The sequence below is a fragment of the Furipterus horrens genome, unplaced genomic scaffold, assembly GCF_987537825.1.
Source record: "Furipterus horrens unplaced genomic scaffold, mFurHor1.1.pri manual_scaffold_17, whole genome shotgun sequence".
Lineage (NCBI taxonomy): Eukaryota > Metazoa > Chordata > Mammalia > Chiroptera > Furipteridae > Furipterus > Furipterus horrens.
Window position 1 is genome coordinate 52,139,921 of NW_028327187.1, and position 23,286 is coordinate 52,163,206.

At 40.6% G+C, this 23,286-nt stretch overlaps 1 protein-coding gene across 1 annotated transcript in view; it reads left to right on the forward strand.

The window, feature by feature from the left end:
• COL4A6 (collagen type IV alpha 6 chain) overlaps positions 1-23,286 on the forward strand; it is a 349,822-nt gene that overhangs the window by 54,298 nt on the left and 272,238 nt on the right.

Sequence of the window (23,286 nt, forward strand, 5' to 3'; positions counted from 1 at the left end):
TTATTATTGACATGTATTTATTCATTTCCCTTTTGTATCTCTGTTCCTCTACTCTTTTCTTGTTTTTTCGCTTCTTTTTTCTTAGAATATTCCCTTTACCGTCTCTTGCAATGCTGGTTGTGTGGAGATGTGTTCTTTTAGTCTTCCTTTGTCTGAGAAACTCCTTATTTCACCTTCTATTTTGAATGAGAGCCTTGCTGGGTAGAGTATTCTCGGTTGTAGGCCTTTGTTTTTCATTGCTTGAAATATTTTTGACCATTCCCTTCTGGCTTGTAATGTTTCTGTTGAGAAATCGGTCGATAGCCTTATTGGAGCTCCCTTGTAAGTTATTTGCTGTTTTTCTCTTGCTGCTTTGAGGATTCTCTCTTTGTCTTGGAATGTTGCCATTTTAACTATGATGTGCCTTGGAGTGGGTTTTTGGGGGTTCATCTTGATTGGAACTCTCAGTGCTTCTTGGACTTGCATAGCTTTTTCTCTCATCAGGTTCGGTAAATTTTCTCTCACTATTTCTCCTATCGGATTTTCAATTCCATGCTCCCTTTCTTCCCCCTCTCGTATTCCGATGATTGTGATACTATTTCTTCTCATGCTATCCTGTAATTCCCTTACATCTTATTCATATTTTTCAATCTTTTTTCATTTTGCTGTATCATTTGAGAATTATTACCTACATTATCCTCTAACTCACTAATCCGATCCTCTGCTTCGTTTAGTCTGCTTTTGACTGATTCTACTGTGTTTCTCAGTTCAGAGATTGCATTCTTCATTTCTTCCTGGTTCTTGTTGATCGTTTCTACGTCTTTTTTTATGCTGGTATAGTTCTCTGCCAGTTACCTGTAATTTTCTTGGAGCTGTTGGTAACTTCCTTGGAGGTTGTCATAGTTGTTTTTGAGGTTTTCGAGAATGTTGAGCTTCTTCACCACCATAGTTTTGAATTCCATGTCTGACAATTGGGCTATGTCTATTCCATCTACCTCTCTTTCTGGGGATTCCTCTTTTCTTTTCATTGAGAGGTTGTTTCTGCGTCTTACCATGTTGGATTCTTCTTGTTTGTTTTTGTTATTTGGATTTGTCTGCTTTGCCTTCCCTCCTTTGTGGTATGAGATTTTTTATGGTAGATCTGGGGGTTTCAGTAGTGCAGTCTCTTTGATCTCCTGAGCCTGATGTTCTTGGGGTACCTTTTATATCGTTTGTTTATGCTGTCTGGTTATATTTCAGATTTTATTTTTTGTTAGGATCTTCCTTCTGGCTTGTTGATTGAGAGTCCCTCTTTCCACTTTATCTCGAATTCTTTTGTGGAGATGCTGTTAAAAACATAAACACACAGCCCCAGCAGGAGACCCGCACCCTCAAAAATATTCCCCCACCCTCTATCCTGCTATCATCAGCCAACGAGCCAGTATTAATATAGATGTAGAGAGAATAGAGCTTTTGCACTATAGGAAGAATAGATAAGCGTTGTTTTAGTGAAGGAAAAATATGGTTTTTGAGAGAGGGGATAATAGATTAATAATAGTTGAGACTGTCCAAGACAGTAGGTAATATTTACGTTGTATGTTAAAAACTATAGAAAAAAGGGGGAAGAGTGCAGAATATAGTAGGAAAGTGGAATTATATAGTATTGGATTTATATAGTAGTTATAGTCTATTTATTTAGAGTGAAAGGGAGGCTAAACTAGGCCCACAAACAATTAGACAACAATCAAAAAACAGGGGTAAGAAGGAAAGATTATATAGAACAGATTAGAGATATAGTTTGTTTTTTCCTCCTTCCTTCCCCTTCGCCCTCCTCCCCTCCTCTTTCAGGAAGAAAAGAAAAAGGAAGAACGAAAAAGAAAAAAAAAGGAATGTTTTTACTCAGTTCAGCCTTCTTGTGTCGTCTTCTTTTCCTGCGTCCACAGCTGGTCTAATGTGATGGGTCAGAGATTCCTATTCCTTGCAGCAGTGGTGTGCATGAGGTGGCCAGCAGGGTGCAATTCAAGGCAGCCAAGAGCCCACCTCAGGTCTGCCATGCTACGCTCCAGGAAAGCAGGCGACGCCGCACTCTGGGGAAGCTGGCGAGGAGTTTTTTTTCCACTCAAGCATCAGTGCACGCCCAAGGTGGCCTGGGAACTAAGCTCAGGTGTGCCGCGCCGTGCTCCAGGAAAGCAGGCCGCGCCAAGCTCCGGGAAAGCCCTCCAGGTGTTTTTTTGGCTTGAGCACCGGTGGGCGCCCAAAGTGTCCGGGGAACTAAGCTCCGGCCTGCCACACCGCGCTCCTAGAAATCTGGCCTTGCCGTGCTCTGAGAAAGCCGGCCGCGCTGCTCTCCGGGAAAGCCCTCAAGATGTTTTTTTTTTTTTTGGCTGGAGCACCGGTGGGCACCCAAGGTGTCCAGGGAACTAAGCTCTGGCCTGCCGCGCCCCGCTCCTAGAAAGCAGACCGCGCCGAGCTCCAAGAAAGCCCTTAAGTTGTTTTTTGGCTCTAGTGTCGTTGTGCACCCAAGAGGCTGGGGAGCTAGCCTCAGGCCTGCAGCGCCGTGTTCCAGGAGTTGGTTTTTCGCCTCTTGGGGCAGGACAGCAGACACTTGTGCTCAGTAGACGTGAGTGTCTGTGAGTCGCTGCTGCCCGCTGTACCCACGCCGCAGCCGCCCACCATTCCCGCACCTCCTGAGCGGGCATACGCAGAGCCTGGGCAAGTGCTCTGCGCTCCGGATTCCTGCCTGGTACTTCGGCCTGGCGCCCACTGGGCTGGCCAGGGGAGACTGCACACAGTCTTCTGCATGTCCAGTGGGCCCTCCCTGCACCCGTTGGGTCACTGATTTTATGTGTGTTGGCGTGTGTCTGAGGGGCTCCTGGACGCACAGCCCTGCGCACCTGGGCCAGTGAATGAGGGCACTTCCCTATGCGCACCCCCGTGATCCAAGGGGAGGGTTGGGGAGTGCATGAGTGCACCACTGTGCCTGCGCTCCTCAAGAATGGCCTACCACCCCCAAACTTTCCTCCCCTCTCCACCGTCCACTAGAGAAAAATATAAAGGAGAATTATGTTCTCACTTGCCCGGCAGCACGTTGTCTCCTGTCCTTCAGCGCCAATGCCACTTGGTAGAGTCCAGTCTCTGCCAGCGGGCAGAGATCTGCTCTCCCAACTCCTCTCCCGGGGCAGCCTGTGGTCCCCAAAAAGCCTTTGTGTGCTTCCCGCCGCAGCTCCGGCAGCCGCCCCCATCAGGGATCCCATTTCCTCCCCTTTTCCTCCGCTATCGTCACTAAACAGGTTGTTCCCAGATGGATTTTCTCTAATCCAGCAGTGCCTTGGATCCACTCCTGCCAGTATCCAGCTGCTCACTGAGATGTTCTGTCTACAGTTAACCCAAACTGGAGAAGGGTCTCCCGAGCCTGAAACCGCAGCCTCTCCTCACTCCTCCACCATCTTGCCCTCTCCCTAAAAATAAATATTAACTAGGTACATACTACATTGCTTTGGACACAGCTCTATGATCATGAGAGTACTAATAAGTTCAAATTTATAGATTTGTATAAAGTCTAAGTGAGACTATATGTCTAAATAAATTAGTAAATACTCATTAAACATTAGCACTGATATATATGTGATTGATTACTTGTCTCAATTTGAAAATACAGATATGGAAATCCTACACTGTCTAATTGCAACTCTATAAGATAAGTACTTCTAGTAATGCTCCCATTTTACAGAGGAGAAAATCGTGGCTCAGAGAGATTAATTGTATTGGCTAAGTTTATACAGTCACTAAGTGACAGGGATGTTTGTCTCTTGGTCCAGCTCTCTTTTCCACTTCATTAAATCATCACCTAGTGAAAAGTCATTTTGACTGAGGGTATAGCCAACTTTTTCTTTTCTTTTTACTGTAAACTACTTTTTTCCTACTTACATCTTCAGTATTGTCAAAGCCTATTCTTGGACTAAATAGAGGCCACCAGGGAATAGTCTGTGGGATATTTGGTTAACAATTCTCAGATGACTTCAGGATCCTTTAGAAAAGCTGGAAAAGGAGGAGGGCAAGATGGCGGAGGAGTGAGGAGAGGCTGCGGTTTCAGGCTCCAGAGACCCGTCTCCAGTTTGGGTTAACTGCAGACAGAACATCTCAGTGAGCAGCTGGATACTGGCAGGAGTGGAGCCAAGGCACTGCTGGATTAGAGAAAATCCATCTGGGAACAACCTGTTTAGTGACGATAGCGGAGGAAAAGGTGACGAAACGGGATCCCTGACTGGGGCGGCTGCCGGAGCTGCGGCGGGAAGCACACAAAGGCTTTTTGGGGACCACAGGCTGCCCCGGGAGAGGAGTTGGGAGGAGAGCGGATCTCTGCCCACTGGCAGAGACTGGACTCGACCAAGTGGCATTGGCGCTGAAGGACAGGAGACAACGTGCTGCCGGGCAAGTGAGAACATAATTCTCCTTTATATTTTTCTCTAGTGGACGGTGGAGAGGGGAGGAAAGTTTGGGGGTGGTAGGCCATTCTTGAGGAGCGCAGGCACAGTGGTGCGCTCATCCACTCCCTAACCCTCCCCTTGTGTCGCAGGGGCGCGCATAGGGAAGTGCACTCATTCACTGGCCCAGGTGCACAGGGCTGCGCATCCAGGAGTCCCTTGGACACACGCCAACACACATAAAATCAGTGACCCAACGGGTGCAGGGAGGGCCCACTGGACACGCAGAAGACTGTGTGCAGTCTCCCCTGGCCAGCCCAGTGGGCGCCAGGCCGAAGTACCAGGCAGGAATCCGGAGCGCAGAGCACTTGCCCAGGCTCTGTGTGTGCCCGCTCAGGAAGTGCGGGAACGGTGGGCAGCAGGACTCACAGACACTCACTTCTACTGAGCACGAGTGTCTGCTGCCTTGCCCTAAGAGGCGAAAAACCAACTCCCGGAACACAGTGCTGCAGGCCTGAGGCTAGCTCCCCAGCCGCTTGGGTAGACACCGGCACTGGAGCCAAAAAACACCTCAAGGGCTTTCTTGGAGCTTGGCACACTCTGCTTTCTAGGAGTGGGGCGTGGCAGGCCTGAGCTTAGTTCCCTGGACACTTTGGGCACGCACCGGGTTCTCGAGCCAAAAAAACACCTGAAGGGCTTTCCCGGAGCTTGGCGCAGCCTGCTTTCCTGGAGCGCTGTGTGGCAGACCTGAGGTGGGCTCTTGGCTGCCTTGCATTGCGCCCTGCCGGCCACCTCGCGCACACCACTGCTGCAAGGAATAGGAATCTCTGACCCATCACATTAGACCAGCTGTGGACGCAGGAAAAGAAGACGACACAAGAAGGCTGAACTGAGTAAAAACATTCCTTTTTTTTTTTCTTCCCTTTTTCCTTTTTCTTTTCTTCCTGAAAGAGGTGGAGAGGAGGGAAAAGGGGAAGGAAGGAGGAAAAAACAAACTATATCTCTGATCTGGTTTATAAAATCTTTCCTCCTTACCCCTGTTTTTCAATTGTTGTCTATTTGTTTGTGGGCCTAGTTTAGCCTCCCTTTCGCTCTGAATAAATAGACTATAACTACTATATAAATCCAATACTATATAATTCCACTTTCCTACTATATTCTGCACTCTTCCCCCTTTTTTCTATACTTTTTAACATACAATGTAAATATTACCTACTGTCTTGCACAGTCTCAATTATTATTAACCTATTATCCCCTCTCTCAAAAACCGTATTTCTCCTTCACTAAAACAACTCTCATCTATTCTTCCTATAGTGCAAAAGCTCTATTCTCTCTACATCTATATTAATACTGGCTCGTTGGCTGATGATAGCAGGATAGAGGGTGGGGGATATTTTTGAGGGTGCAGGTCTCCTGCTGGGGCTGTGTGTTTATGTTGTCAACAGCATCTCCATAAAAGAATTTGAGATAAAGTGGATAGAGGGACTCTCAATCAACAATCCAGAAGGAATATCCTAACAAAAAATAAAATCTGAAATATAACCAGACAGCATAAACAAATGATATAAAAGGTACCCCAAGAACATCAGGCTCAGGAGATCAAACAGACTGCACTACTGAAACCCCCAGATCTACCATAAAAAATCTCATACCACAAAGGAGGGAAGGCAAAGCAGACAAATCCAAGTAACAAAAACAAACAAGAAGAATCCAACATGGTAAGACGCAGAAACAACCTCTCAATGAAAAGAAAAGAGGAATCCCCAGAAAGAGAGGTAGATGGAATAGACATAGCCCAAATATCAGACATGGAATTCAAAACTATGGCGGTGAAGAAGCTCAACATTCTCGAAAACCTCAAAAACAACTATGACAACCTCCAAGGAAGTTACCAGCAGCTCCAAGAAAATTACAGGGAACTTGCAGAGAACTACACCAGCATACAAAAAGACATAGAAACTATCAACAAGAACCAGGAAGAAATGAAGAATGCAATCTCTGAACTGAAAAACACAGTAGAATCGGTCAAAAGCAGACTAAACGAAGCAGAGGGTAGGATTAGTGAGTTAGAGGATAATGTAGGTAATAATTCTCAAATGATACAGCAAAATGAAAAAAGATTGAAAAAATATGAACAAGATGTAAGGGAATTACAGGATAGCATGAGAAGAAATAGTATCACAATCATCGGAATACGAGAGGGGGAAGAAAGGGAGCATGGAATTGAAAATCCGATAGGAGAAATAGTGAGAGAAAATTTACCGAACCTGATGAGACAAAAAGCTATGCAAGTCCAAGAAGCACTGAGAGTTCCAATCAAGATGAACCCCCAAAAACCCACTCCAAGGCACATCATAGTTAAAATGGCAACATTCCAAGACAAAGAGAGAATCCTCAAAGCAGCAAGAGAAAAACAGCAAATAACTTACAAGGGAGCTCCAATAAGGCTATCGACCGATTTCTCAACAGAAACATTACAAGCCAGAAGGGAATGGTCAAAAATATTTCAAGCAATGAAAAACAAAGGCCTACAACCGAGAATACTCTACCCAGCAAGGCTCTCATTCAAAATAGAGGGTGAAATAAGGAGTTTCTCAGACAAAGGAAGACTAAAAGAATACATCTCCACAAAACCAGCATTGCAAGAGACGGTAAAGGGAATATTCTAAGAAAAAAGAAGAGAAAAAACACAAAAAGAGTAGAGGAACAGAGATACAAAAGGGAAATGAATAAATACATGTCAATAATAACCTTAAATGTAAATGGATTAAATGCTCCCATTAAAAGACATAGGGTAACGGAATGGATAAGAAAACAGGACCCACATATTTGCTGTGTACAAGAAACACACCTCAAAACAAAAGATTTACATAGACTGAAAGTAAAGGGATATAAAAACTATTCCAAGCAAATGGACCTGAAAAAAAAAGCTGGGGTAGCAGTCCTTATATGAGACAAAACAGATTTTAAAGCAAGGGCAATAAAAAGAGACAAAGAATGACATTTCATAATACTTAAAGAAACGATTCATCAAGAAGATATAACACTGATAAACATATATGCACCCAACATAGGAGCACCCAAATACATAATGCAAATACTAGAAGACCACAAGAAGGATATCAACAACACCACACTCATAGTAGGGGACTTCAACACTCCATTATCAACAATAGACAGATCATCCAAGCAAAGAACACCAAGGATATATAGGCATTGAACAACACACTAAACCACATGGACTTAACTGATATATATAGAACTTTTCACCCCAAAGAAGCAAAATATACATTCTTTTCAAAGGCACATGGGACATTTTCAAAGACAGACCACATAATAGGAAACAAAACAAGCCTCAACAAATTCAAGAAAATTGAAATCATATCAAGCATCTTTTCAGACCACAATGCCTTGAAACTAAAAATCAACCTCAGGGAAAAAAATCAAAGACACACAAACACATGGAGAATGAATAACACGCTCTTAAATAATGAATGGGTTAACAATGACAGCAAAGAGGAAATCAAGAAATTTCTAGAAACTAATGACAATGAACACACAACAGCCCAAAACCTATGGTACACAGCAAAAGCAGTGCTAAGAGGGAAGTTCATAGCAATACAGGCATATCTGAAAAGGCTAGAAGAATCTCAGATAAAAAACCTAACCATAAAGCTACAAGAACTAGAACAGCAACAACAAACAAAGCATAGGGCAAAAAGAATAAAGGAAATCATCACCATCAAAGCAGAATTAAATGACATAGAAACCAAACGAACAATCCAAAAAATCAACAAAACTAGGAGCTGGTTCCTTGAAAAAATAAACAAAATTGACAAGCCTCTAGCCAAGCTCATCAAGAAAAAAAGAGAGAAGACCCAAATAAACAAAATCAGAAATGAAGAGATCCCAGATGGCGCAGGAGTAAATGGAAGCTACACTAACCTCCTCCCAGGACCAGTCTGGATTTACAACTTAATTTTGGAGAAATCATCTGGAATAACCAACGGAACACTAGCTGGAAAGAAGTCTTATAACCAGGGAGAGACAGAAAAGGCCGCTACATCACAACTTGACCGGTAGGGAGTGCGGAGACGCGGAAGGGCTGGCTGGGCTCACATGGGTGGCAGCTGAAGGGACTGAGAAACAGCTCAGCAGCCGGGAATTCCCCCTGAGAAGGGCAGGGTCTAAACCCCCAGCTGAGCTTCCCAGCTTACAGCAACAGAGTGGAAAGTAAAACAGTATCAGCTGTGAAAAGCGAAAAGTCACAGGGTCTCTTGCTAGCTGGAGAGAAACAGCAGGAGAAAAAAAGCTCTTAAGTGGATCACATACGAAAATATTTTGGCCACCACTTTCCCTGGACTCAAGCAGAGGGAAGGCAGAGAGGAATGGAGATGCTTGGGGAGAGTTTGGTGTGGTGGCTTTGAGGGGAGAGCTGGAGGAGTAGCCGACTGGGTCCCAGTGCTGACTCATCCCCAGTACTGCAGGCAGACCATTCCCCTCCAAGTGGCGTCAGCCTGAGGGGAAGCAAAGGCCCTGCCTACAAGAATTAAGCTGCCACACCCACAGTCCTTAAGCCTGACAGCTAATCACAGATTGAATAGATTAACAAGAAGCCAGACAAAGGCAATAGATCCCTGAAAGTCTCCAACAGGCTGCCTAGGCCCAGATTGGTACAGGATCTGACGCCACCAGAGGCAGATCCAGGAAGTGCAGATCATTCTAAGAAGCACCAACAAACAATAGGAGTCAAAAAAATGGGGAGACAGAGAAACAACCTCCCATCAAAAGGAAAGATAGAATCCCCAGAAAGAGTGCTAAATGAAATAGAGGGGAGCGAACTATCAGACATGGAATTCAAAACATGGATTATGGAGAAGCTGAATGAGCTCAGCGGAAACTACAAAGAACTCCAGAAAAACTACAAGGAACTCACAGAAAATTACGTGAGCATGAAAAAGGACATAGAAGCTATCAATAAGGGCCAGGAGGAAATGAATAATACGATCTCTGAATTGAAGAACACAGTAAAAGGAATTAAAAGCAGGCTAGAGGAAGCAGAAGATCGGATCAGCGAGCTGGAGGACAACCTACACAAAAACTCCCAGACAATGCAACAAAATGAAAAAAGACTGAACAAGACTGAAGAGGTTCTAAGACAGCTGCAGGACAACATGAAACGTAATAATATCCGTATGATAGGAATTCCAGAAGGAGAAGAAGAAGAGCAAGGGATAGAAAACCTCTTTGAAAAACTAATGACAGAAAACTTCCCTAACATGACGAGAGAAAGAGTCATGCAAGTCCAGGAAGCGCAGAGGGTCCCAATGAAGATGAACCCCAACAGGCCCACCTCAAGACAGATCATAATTAAAATGGCAACATTCAAAGACAAAGAGAGGATCCTAAAAGCAGCAAGAGAAAAACAACTAATAATATACAAGGGTACTCCAATAAGGCTATCATCAGATTTCTCAGCAGAAACACTACAAGCCAGAAGGGAATGGCAAAAAATATTCCAAGCAATGAAAAACAAAGGCCTACATCCTAGAATACTATACCCAGCAAAGCTCTCATTCAAAATGGAGGGTGAAATAAGGAGCTTCCAAGACAAAAGAAGGCTAAAAGAATTCATCTCCACCAAACCAGCAATGCAAGAGATGCTAAACGGTCTGCTCTAAGAAGATAAAGGAACAGAGAAAGACAGAGAAGAACATGAGTACAAAGGGGAAAACTGACAATGAAAAAGTACTTATCAGTAATAACCTTAAATGTAAATGGATTAAACGCTCCAATTAAAAGACATAGGGTAGCTGAATGGATTAGAAAGAATGACCCACATATATGCTGTCTACAAGAGACCCACCTTAGAACAAAAGATCTACACAGACTGAAAGTAAAGGGATGGAAAAAAGTATTTCAAGCAAATGGGCATGAAAAAAAAGCCGGGGTAGCAATACTTATATCAGACAAAACAGATTTCACAGCAAAGTCCATAAAAAGAGACAAAGAAGGGCATTTCATAATACTAAGGGAAAAATCCATCAAGAAGTTATAACCCTTATAAATATATATGCACCGAACTTAGGAGCACCCAAATATATAAGGAAACTTTTGAAAGACTCCAAGAAAGATATAGACAACAACACACTCATAGTATGGGACTTTAACACCCCATTGTCAACAATGGACAGATCTTCGAAGCAAAGAAACACCAAAGATATTGAGGCACTGAACAACACTCTAGATCAAATGGACTTAGTCGATATATATAGAAGTTTTCACCCCAAAGAAGCAAAATATACATACTTCTCAAGTGCACATGGAACATTTTCAAAGTTAGACCACATGGTAGGACACAAAACAAGCCTTAACAAATTCAAGAAAATTGAAATTATATCAAGCATCTTCTCAGATCACAATGCCTTAAAATTGGAAATCAACATCAAGGAAAAAACTGAAAAACATCCAAACTCACGGAGAATGAATGACAAGGTATTAAATAATGAATGGGTTAACAATGACATCAAGGAAGAAATCAAAAAGTTTCTGGAAACTAATGATAATGAACACACAACAACCCAAAACCTATGGGATACAGCGAAAGCAGTCCTAAGACGAAAGTTCATAGCAATACAGGCCTACCTAAAAAAGCTAGAGGAATATCTAATAAAAAATTTAACCCTACAGCTACAAGATCTAGAGGAAAAACAACAAGCAAAGCCCAGATCAAGTAGAAGGAAGGAAATCATCAAGATCAGAGCAGAATTAAATGACATAGAGTCTAAACTAACAATTCAAAAGATCAACAAAACTAGGAGCTGGTTCTTTGAAAAAATAAACAAAATCGACAAGCCTTTAACCAGGCTCATCAAGAAAAAAAGAGAGGACCAAAATAAATAAAATCAGAAATGAAAGAGGAGAAATCACAACTGATACAACAGAAATACAAAGGATTATAAGAAATTATTACGAACAACTGTATGGCAAGAAATTTTACAACCTAGAGGAAATGGACAAATTCCTGGAAACCTATAGTCTTCCCAAACTGAATCTAGAAGAAGCAGAAAGTTTGAATAGACCAATAACAGCTAGTGAAATTGAAGCAGTAATCAAAAAACTCCCAGCACACAAAAGCCCTGGACTGGATGGCTTCACAAGTGAATTCTACAAAACATTTAGGAAAGAACTAACTCCTATCCTTCTCAGACTATTCCAAAAGATACAAGAAGAGGGAAGACTGCCAAACTCATTCTATGAAGTCAGTATAACCCTAATTCCAAAACCAGGTCAAGACACAACAAAGAAAGAAAACTACAGGCCAATATCGCTGATGAACATAGATGCTAAAATCCTCAAAAAAATATTGGCAAACCGGATCCAGCAACACATTAGAAAGATCATACACCACGATCAAGTAGGATTCATCCCAGGGATGCAAGGATGGTTTAACATTCGCAAATCAATAAACGTAATACACCACATAAACAAAATGAAAGACAAAAACCACATGATAATACCAATAGATGCAGAAAAAGCATTTGATAAAGTACAACACCCATTTATGATAAAAACTCTCAGCAAAATGGGAATAGAGGGAGCATACCTCAACATAATAAAGGCCATATATGAGAAACCTGAAGCCAACATCATACTCAATGGGCAAAAACTGAGAGCATTCCCCCTGAGATCAGGAACAAGAGAAGTATGTCCGCTCTCCCCACTCCTATTCAACATAGTCTTGGAAGTTCTAGCCACCGCAATCAGACAAGAAAGAGAAATAAAAGGCATCCAAATTGGAAAAGAGAAAGTAAAACTGTCATTATTTGCAGACGACATGATAGACATAGAAAACCCTATAGACTCCACAAAAAAACTACTCGACCTAATAAGTGAATTCGGCAAAATAGCAGGATACAAAGTCAATATTAAGAAATCAAAGGCATTTTTATACACCAACAATAAAAACTCAGAGATAGAAACTGAAAGAAAAATTCAATTTACCATAGCAACAAGAAAAATAAAATACCTAGGAATAAACTTAACCAAGGAGGAAAAAGACCTGTACTCAGAAAACTACATAACACTGAAGAAAGTAATTAAAGAAGATACAAATAAATGGAAGCATATACTATGCTCATGGATGGGAAGAATCAACATCATTAAAATGTCCATACTACCCAAAGCAATTTATACATTCAATGCAATCCCTATTAAAATACCAGCAACATATTTCACAGACCTAGAACAAATACTTCAAAAATTTATATGGAACCAAAAAAGAGCCCGAATAGCCACAGCAATTTTGAGGAAGAACACAGTAGGAGGAATCACAATACCTGATATCAAACTATACTACAAGGCCACGGTAATCAAAACAGTGTGGTACTGGCATAAAAACAGACATATAGATCAATGGAACAGAATAGAGAGCCCAGAAATAAACCCAGGTTCATATGGTCAACTGATATTTGACAAAGGGGGAAAGAACATCAAATGGAGTGAAAAGAGCCTCTTTAACAAATGGTGTTGGGAGAACTGGACAGGGACATGCAAAAAAATGAAACTAGACCACCAACTTACACCATACACCAGAATAAACTCAAAATGGATCAAAGACTTAAATGTAAGCCGTGATTCCATAAAAATCCTAAAGGAAAAAATAGGCAGGAAAATTTCAGATATCCCACGTAGCAACATTTTCACTGATATATCCCCTAAGGCAAGGGAAATAAAGGAAAGAATAAACAAATGGGACTACATCAAACTAAAAAGTTCCTGCTCAGCTAAAGAAAACATCAGCAAGATGAAAAGGAAACCAACCATATGGGAAAATATATTCGCCAATGACATCTCAGACAAGGGATTGATCTCCAAAATATATAAAGAACTCATACGACTCAACACCAAGAAGACAGACAACCCAATTAAAAAATGGGCAAAGGACCTGAACAAACACTTCTCCAAAGAAGACATACAGAGGGCCCATAGACATATGAAAATATGCTCAACATCACTAGCCATCAGCGAGATGCAAATAAAAACCACAATGAGATACCACCTCACACCAGTCAGAATGGCCATCATCAACAAATCAACAAACAACTTGTGCTGGAGAGGATGCGGAGAAACGGGAACCCTGGTGCATTGCTGGTGGGAATGCAGACTGGTGCAGCCACTATGGAAAACAGTTTGGAATTTCCTCAAAAAACTAAAAATGGAACTGCCTTTTGAACCAGCAATTCCATTACTGGGATTGTATCTGAAAAATCCTGAAACACCAATTCAAAAGAACCTATGCACTCCAATGTTCATAGCAGCACTATTTACAATATCCAAGTGCTGGAAACAACCTAAATGCCCATCTGTAGATGAGTGGATCAAAAAACTGTGGTACATTTACACAATGGAGTTCTATGTAGCAGAAAGAAAGAAGGAACTTCTACCATTTGCAACCACATGGATGGAACTAGAGAGAATTATGCTTAGCGAAATAAGCCAGGGAACAAAAGAAAAATACCTTATGCTGTCACCTATTACAGGAAACTAATGAACAACACAAACAAATGAGCAAAATTGAACCAGAGGTATGTAAACAAGGAGTAGACTAACAGTAACAAGGGGGGAGGTGGGAGGGAGAAAAGGGGGTAAGAAGGGGAAGTGTCAAATCAAAGAACACATATAAATGACCCAGAGACATGGGCAACTGAGTGGGGACTAAATGTGAGGGAAGGAAGGGGCAGGATACAGGGAAGCAAGAGGGGAAAAAAAAGTGAGACAACTGTAGTGGAAAAACAAACAAAAAAAATTTTTTAGTGGGGGAAAATGAAAATATGAAGAATGGAAATGCCAGTTCAGTGAATATTAGGACAAAGATTTTCCTTCACGTTGTATATTTTTCTCCCTATTTGATCTCTCCAGAGTTTGGCATTCTAAACAAGTAAGTAATGACTTAAGTTTCTTTGCATAGAACTAATAAGACCAGTTGTTAATAGAGGTTCCTTTTTCTGACCAAGCCTTTGACTGGAATGTCAAGCCTAAAGGAGACATGCTTGGGCTCAGGTTGTTACCAAAAAGCCCTAAGGAACTGGGAATGACTTTCAAAGGTAATAAAAGCCCGCGAAATAAAAGGCCTGCTGCCATGGTTGGTTGTGCGGTCCACAGCAATCTCTCCAGGGAAGGAACGAAGGTGGTTTTCCTGAAAGATGGCTAGAAGGGACCTTAAGGCACAATGGAAAACCAGAAAGACTTGGAAAGGACAGGTGTGTACAGGCAAGGATGAATGCCAGGTATGTGGCCCAGCTTCTGTGCCCTGAAGAGCAGACTGAGGGCCACCCTAAATGTTCCTTGGGTAAGTTCCATCAAAACAGAACTAAAGATCATAAGTGATCATTTGCTGCTCTTGTTGTGTTTATGCAAACGAACAGGATAAATTAAAAATGGACTTAATGTAGTCCCTTTAAAGACAAGGAGAGTAATCTTAGGGAGAAAAATCATTATTCAAGGAAAATCACAATGATCAGTGGCAGACTGTAAAGTAGGGCAGCTAACCATCTTAAAAGTTTCTTCTCACTTAAAAAATGGTTTCACTTGAAAATTAAACCATATCTGTGATATCACCAAAGAGATTCAAGTTGCAGGCAAGTAGAATGTCAAGTGCCTTGCAACTGGATGTCTTCCCAATAAGACAGTCTTACAGATTTAGAGACTTGTTTGTTGGTTATGTTACATAAATTAACATGTGTTTTCTGTTTTCAAAGGGCATAAGCCTATGACCGCATTACCTCAGTGATTGTCTGTACGCGTAAGCCTCACTTAATCCTCTCTGCAGCGCTGCCTCCTGAGACTCAACAGTTTTGCTGAACTAAATGGCTGGGTTGGTGAAGAATGGGGTGGTCTGTGGGCTTCACTTTAAAACTGAATTCTCTTTTCTATCCTAATGGCTTGGACAGAAAGGGCCCAGAGGTCTGAGAGGGGGGAAACATAAATTATTTCCCTCAGCCCAAACTAAATATAATGGGCATAAGGGTTTTGGACAGGCGAGATGTGCCTAGCACAACTTCCTCCAAAGAAGCCCTTTTTTTCTTTTTTTCTCCTAATGTGGAATATTGAAAAATTAATCCCTGCCTTTTGTCACCTAGTAGTTATGGATTGAATGATGCTTTTTAACCCTTTTTGCCAAATCTGTTGCCTCCAGAACACAACAAGGATGCCAGCCTGCTAAACCAAGCACGCCGTTGTCCGGAGACAGCCAACTGACCTGGAGTCTGCACAATCCTTCCCCATGTGGGAAGGCCACCCTCCCCTCCACACCCCCACTATTATTAGGGATTTCTGGACCCAAGGGTAGGTAGGACGACGACCATGTCCAGCTTGAAGCAGCTAGAGGAGCTTGAGACCTTCGCCCATTGTCCTTTACAAGATTACAAAGGGTCTTAATATCTGAGAGGGAGGGATAGTTATTTTTTACGAACCATGGGTATGGACTTGGGGGGGGATGCTGGGGGAGGGAGATACTGGGTGGAGGGTAGTAAAGGGGAAAAAATTGGAACTACTGTAACAACATAATCAATAAAATATACTTAAAAAAAAAGAAATGAAAGAGGAGAAAATACAACTGATACCACGGAAATACAAACAATTATAAGAAATTACTACAAACAACTCTATGGCAAGAAATTTGACAACCTAGTAGAAATGGACAGATTTCTAGAAACATATAACCTTCCAAAACTGAATCAAGTAGTAGAAAGTCTCAACAGACCAATAACAAAGAAGGAAATTGAAACAGTAATCCAAAATCTCCCTGCACACAAAAGCCCTGGACTGGATGGCTTCACAGGCGAATTTTACAAAACATTTAGGGAAGAACTAACTCCTACCCTCCTCAAACTATTCCAGAAAATCCAAGAAGAGGGAAAAACCCCAAACTCTTTCTATGAAGCCAGTATTACCCTCATCCCAAAACCAGGTCAAGACACAGCAAAGAAAGAAAACTACAGGCCAATATCACTGATGAACATAGATGCTAAAATCCTCAATAAAATTTTGGCAAACAGGATTCAACAATACATCAAAAAGATCATACACCATGATCAAGTGGGATTCATCCAAGGGATGCAAGGATGGTTTAATATTCTCAAATCAATAAATATAATACATCACCTAAACAAAATGAAAGAGAAAAATCACATGATCATATCTATAGATGCAGAAAAAGCATTTGATGTAGTCCAACACCCATTTATGTTGAAAACACTCAGCAAAATGTGAATAGAGGGAGCATACCTTAACATAATTAAGGCTATATATGAGAAGCCTGAAGCCAACATCATACTCAATGGACAAAAACTGAAAGCGTTCCCCCTGAAATCAGGAACTAGACAAGGCTGTCCACTCTCCCCACTTCTATTCAACATAGTCTTGGAAGTCCTAGCCACAGCAATCAGACAAGACAAAGAAATAAAAGGCATCCAAATTGAGAAAGAAGAAATAAAATTATCACTATTTGCAGACGACATGATAGTATACCTAGAAAACCCTATAATATCCACTAAAAGACTACTCGATATAATAAGTGAATTTGGAAAAATAGCAGGGTACAAAATAAATATACAGAAATCTAAGGCATTTCTGTTCACCAACCATAAAATCTCAGAGACAGAAGCAAAAAAGAAAATACCATTTACTATAGCAACAAGAAAAATAAAGTACCTAGGAATAAACTTAACCAAAGAGATAAAAGACCTTTACATTGAAAATTATGCAACATTGAAGAAAGAAATTAAGGAAGATACAAATAAATGGAGGCAAATACCATGTTCTTGGATGGGAAGAATCAACATCATCAAAATGGCCATACTACCCAAAGCAATTTACAAATTCAATGCAATCCCTATTAAAATACCAATGACATATTTCACTGACCTAGAACAAATCCTCCAAAAGTTCATATGGAACCTAAAAAGACCCCGAAAAGCAAAAGCAATCTTGAAACAGAAGAACACAGCAGGGGGAATCACGATACCAGACATCAAACAATACTACAAAGCCATTGTGATCATAACAGTCTGGTACTGGCATAAGAACAGACATACAGATCAGTGGAACAGAATTGAAAGCCCAGAAATAAACCCGGACCTCTATGGTCAACTAATCTTTGATAAAGGAGGAAGGAACATAAAATGGAGTGAGAAGAGCCTCTTTAACAAATGGTGCTGGGAGAACTGGACAGGGACATGCAAAAAAATGAAAGTAGACCACCAACTTACACCACACACGAGAATAAACTCAAGATGGATTAAAGACTTAAATGTAAGCCGTGTTACCATAAAAGCCCTAGAGGAAAATATAGCCAAGAAAATTTCAGATATCACACGTAACAATATCTTCACGGATACATCTCCTAAGGCAAGAGAAATAAAGGAAAAAATAAACAAATGGGACTACATCAAACTAAAAAGTTTCTTCTCATCAAAAGAAAACATCAGCAAGATGAAAAGGAAACCATCCATATGGGAAAACATATTTGCCAATGATATCACAGACAGGGGACTGATCTCCAAAATATATAAAGAGCTTATATGACTCAACATCAAGAAAAAAAACAGCCCAATTAAAAAATGGGCAAAGGACCTGAACAAACACTTCTCTGAAGAGGACATACAGGAGGTCCATAGGCACATGAAAAAATGCTCAACATCATTGGCCATCAGAGAGATGCAAGTAAAAACCACAATGAGATACCACCTTACACCTGTCAGAATGGCCATCATCAACAAATCAACAAACAACAAATGCTGGAGAGGATGTGGAGAAACAGGAACCCTAGTTCACTGTTGGTGGGAATTCAGACTGGTGCAGCCACTATGGAAAACAGTATGGAATTACCTCAAAAAACTAAAAATGGAACTGCCATTTGAACCAGTGATTCCACTGCTAGGATTATACCCGAAAAATCCTGAAACCCTAATTCAAGAGAACTTATGCACCCCTATGTTCATAGCAGACCTGTTTACAATAGCTGAGTGCTGGAAACAGCCTAGGTGCCCGTCTGTGGATGAGTGGATTGAAAAACGGTGGTACATCTACACAATGGAATACTATGTAGCAGAAAGAAAGAAGGAACTCCTGCCATTTGCGACAACATGGATGGAATTAGAGAGAATTATGCTTAGTGAAATAAGCCAGGAAAAGAAAACAAAATACCGTATGATATCACCCAATACAGGAAACTAAAGAGCAACACAAAGAAACGAACTGAATAGGCAAAGACTAGAATAGTAGTCAGTAGGGGGGAGGGGGGAGGGAGAGAAGGGGGAGAAGTAAGGGAAGGGTCTAGTCAAGGAACATATATGAATGACTCATGGACATGGACAACGGGGAGGGATATAATTGTGGGAGAAGGGATGGGCTGGGAGGGGGAGCAATGGAGGGGAAATGGGACAACTGTAAGTGAATAACCAAAAAATAAAAATTAAAAAAGAAAAAAAAAGTTGGAAAAACAATTATACAGTCTACAGGACACCTCTGACAGGGTGAGAATTCAAGTCAGTAGTGTTCTGATAAATGTGTAGCCACTGGCTCTGGGAGATTGGAGAGAGAGACTGACTTGTAGCATATACAGATACCCGTGTTGTAAATACTTCTACCAGGGCTGACTTCAAACTACCAATATAATGGGCTGCTGTAAACAAGTATTTACCAGTACTAGACAGCGCATAATAGTTCTAGCACACTACTAGAAACAGAATACTAACTTCGACTGTGTTTTCCTGAATTCAGTGAGAACAAAAGTATTGGCATTATTCCAGGAGCTTGGTTTTAATATGTGAAAAAGGAAGAGAGATGGGAGTATAAGATAATAGGTCAGGATACTCCAAATTGTGGGACAACTTAAACAAAGGCCCAGAGTAACAGAGGAGCTTCTGGTTACTGCCTGCATGTCTTAATTTGACCTCCCATGAAACCTCTCAGTAAAACCAGTCAACACCTATAATAAAATTAGAGAAACTTTTTTTTTACTTATCACAAGATTTTTGTTTTCCCATCACTTTTCTACTTTGAATATTTTCAAATCTGCAGTAAAGTTAGAATAGAACAATGAGCATCCATGTATACCCTTCACCTAAATATGAGGGGGTAACCCCAAAACACATAATTTATTTATTTAAAAAAGTGTGTATGTATTCTTACATGTTTAAACTTCAGTCACCTTCACAGTACTCTCCATTTGATGCAATACACCTGAGGCTTTTTTCCACTGGTCAAAACAGTTTTTGAACTCATCAGTTTTGACACCTTTTAGTGCTTCTGCTGTTTTTTGTTTCACCTCTTCCACATCAGCAAAACATTTCCCTTTGAGGACTTTTTCATCCAGGGAAACAAACCAAAAAATGTTGCTCATTGTGTAAATGTACCACAGTGTTTTTTTAATCCATTCGTCCACTGATAGGCACATAGGCTGTTTCCAGCACTTGGTTATTATAAATAGCGCTGCTATGAACATAGGGTTACATAGGTTCTTTTGAATTGGTGTTTCAGGAATGGAATACTACATGGCAAAAAGAAAGAAGGAACTCCTACTTTTTGTGACAGCATGGATGGAACTGGAGAGTATTGTGCTTAGTGAAATAAGCCAAGCAGTGAAAGACAAATACCACATGATCTCATCTAACACAGGAACCTAATGAACAAAACAAACAAATTAGCAAAATGGAACCAGCGGCATGGAAACAGGGAACAGACTGACAGTGACCAGAGGGGAGAGGGAGGGAGAGAAGGGGGGTAAGAAGAGGAAGGGTCTAGTCAAGGAGCTAGTATATATGACTCATGGACATGGACAACAGGGTGGGGATTGACTGTGGAAGAGGGGATGGGGTGGGCGGGGCAGGGGAGAGCAATGAGTGAAAAATGGGACAACTGTAATAGAACAATAATAAATTAATTTTTTAAAAAAACACTCAGGGAGAGATTGGGTGATAGGGAATGTAGGGCATGAGGATCATGCCATTTTTTGTCCAAAACTACTGCACACTCAGCATGGTGTGGGCAGGTGCACTCGTAAGCCACCCATCATGAAATGGACAAACAAGTCAAAAATCTTCAAAAATATTCACTGAAGCCAAGTGCAGCCTCTCACACCAGCTCGTACACTGATACAGATGAGTTCCTAGAACACTAACTTAGTGAGGGAAGATGGTACTACAAGAGACCCACTCTCCAGAAGATAATTCTAGTTTGTTTGGGTTCCTCCTTGTATATCAATTCTTAATAGTTATTCATATTTGTTTTGTTAGTTTATTTTTATGAACTATTTGACAGTTAGTTGCAAATACTTTGACTCTTCACCCCTAAATACTTGAGTAAGAATCTTCTAAATATTGTACAAGAGCACTTTCCTGTATAACTACAATATAGTCAACACACTCAGTAAGTATAATACTGGTACAATATATAAAGTTATAATGCCTGCATTCAAACTTCCACAATTGTTTTAGTAATGGCCTTATAGATTTGGGTTTTTTAAATGCAGAATCTGATAAAATATTATACATTTTATTTAGTTGTCAGTCTCTTTGGTCTCCTTTAATGTAGAACCCCAGACTCCCATCTTTTTTCTTTTGCTTTTGTATGACATCAACATTTTTGAAGGGTCCAGGCCAGTTGTTTTGCATAATGTGTTTCATTAATACACTAAAGTTAAACCATTTTTGTTTTCTACAGTTCTATGTCCTTCTCAGTGCCTCAGAACGGTAGGAACATGATGTCATTTTTTTCCATCACTGGTAATGTTAAGCTTAATCATTTGGTTAGGGTGCTGTCTAACTTATTTCTCCACTGAAATGATACTGGTAAAGCTTTGACTTTGTGTGAATATCCTTTTCCAATAGAAGCTTCTTTATGCTGAAAGTATAAATTACTTTGTTACTGAATGTATAAATTATATAGTCCACTGCTGAACCATGTGTTGGAAAGGCATTTTCCATAAATAAAATAAAAAATAGATGAGATGTATTTTTAAAAAACTGGCACTAAGCTTCTTAGCCAAGTTCATGAGCTATTCATATAACAGGAGATCTTATCTATATAAGGAGTTTCTCATCTAAATTGTGAACTGCTGATGGAGATTTCTGTCCCATCCTATACATACTTGTATCTCTAGAACACAGCCTATTTGTCTAGACTACAGTAAGTGTTCAAGAAAAGTTTATTGGATAAATTTCTCCACAATTGTACTGTCTTAATGAAGGAGAAAATAATATCACTGATCAAAAAATGTGCTTCATTTTATCAGCTGGCACCAGCTTGTATTGATTTGGTTCCTTAGCCACTGCTCTTCTCATGGGAAATGACAGAGAGTTCAGTCTTCATCCAGGTATTTGACCTTACTCAGGCATTATTCAAGCTCTTGGTTATTCTAAAAATTTTAGCTTCTCTATATTAAAGTCAAAAACTGCTCAAAATAAATCAAAGATCATCCCTGTATTTGTTAGGATTATACTTGGCTGCAAATGACAAAAAACCCAAAATAACAGTGGGTTAGACAATACATACAACCATTTATTTCTCTTTGATGTAAAAGTCCATAGTTCTGGCCAAGATGAAATAATGGATGGGACTTACCCTCCTGCCTGAAATAAGTGAAAAACCAGACAAAATGAAAACAATAGTCTTAAGATATTGGATACCAGGCAACAAAGCATAGTCATCTCTGAGGGAAAGGAAACAAACAAGGTGAGCCCTATGGTTGTTCCAGCTTACTGCCTAGAGAGTTTCCAGTCAGTAATGTGGGGAGCAGAAACCTAAGCAGAGTCAGGTGGATTAGGAAAAGGAACCAGAAGGTGGGATAAACAAGGCATCTAGAATTTGAAGGACAGAGTACTGGGGGAAGGACCTGCAACAGGAAGAGAACTCTGGAGATCTGCAGAGTCCCTTGATGAATACTGATAAACACATGTATATGAAGGCCAGGAAAAAAACCATCCAAAAGGAGTAGGGGGAACAATCCTCCAAGATCATACAAGATTAAGAAGAGTGCCTGTTCCCACCAGCCAGAATTGAAAACCTCAGTTCACAAAGCATCAGAGTACTCAAAAGGGTCTTGCCTCAGTAGTGCTGCCAAGTTAGTCCTAGACTCAAGACTGCTCTAGATCACCCTAAGGAAGTTTAAAAGCAAGCTTTGAAAGGATCGAACTGTTCCCAAGTAACTAACTGTGCTCCAGAATAAAGCCCAAGGTTATTTATAAAAATAAGAAATATTCATCATACAACAAGATAAAATTCACATCTGATGTCTAATTGAAAACTACCAGGCATTCAAAAGAAGGAAACTACAACCCATAATAAAGACAAAAAAAATTAATCAATCAACACCTACCTAGAAATAATGCAGATGATGGTATTAGTAGATAAAGAGTTTTAAATGGTTATTATAACTGTGTTTCATATGTTTAAGAATAATGTTAAATAAAGACATGGAAGACCCAAATAGAACTTTTAAAAATGAAAAAAATCACTGTCTGAGATGATACAAAAGTTCATGTAGGAGGTTGAGGGCTTGTATGGAAGCTCCGTAATACCAGGATACTTTTGTCTCATTGCTCTATCATTCTCAACATATCATTCCCCATTTATGGGCCAAAATGGCTGCTCTAGCTCCAACCATCTTATACTTATTCCAGCCAGCAGGATTGGAGACTAGAGGAAAAGAGTATGTCTCTCCATTTAAAAACACAGAAATCACATGACATTACTTTCCCTTACATTCCAGTGGTCAGAACTTAGTCTCAGAGTCATACTCATTTAAAATCAAGGACAATAATTGTAGTTTTTATTCTGGGTGGCTAGGTTCCCAGCTAAAATGTCAGAGTTCTCACTTAGTGAAGAATGAAAGACTCAAAAT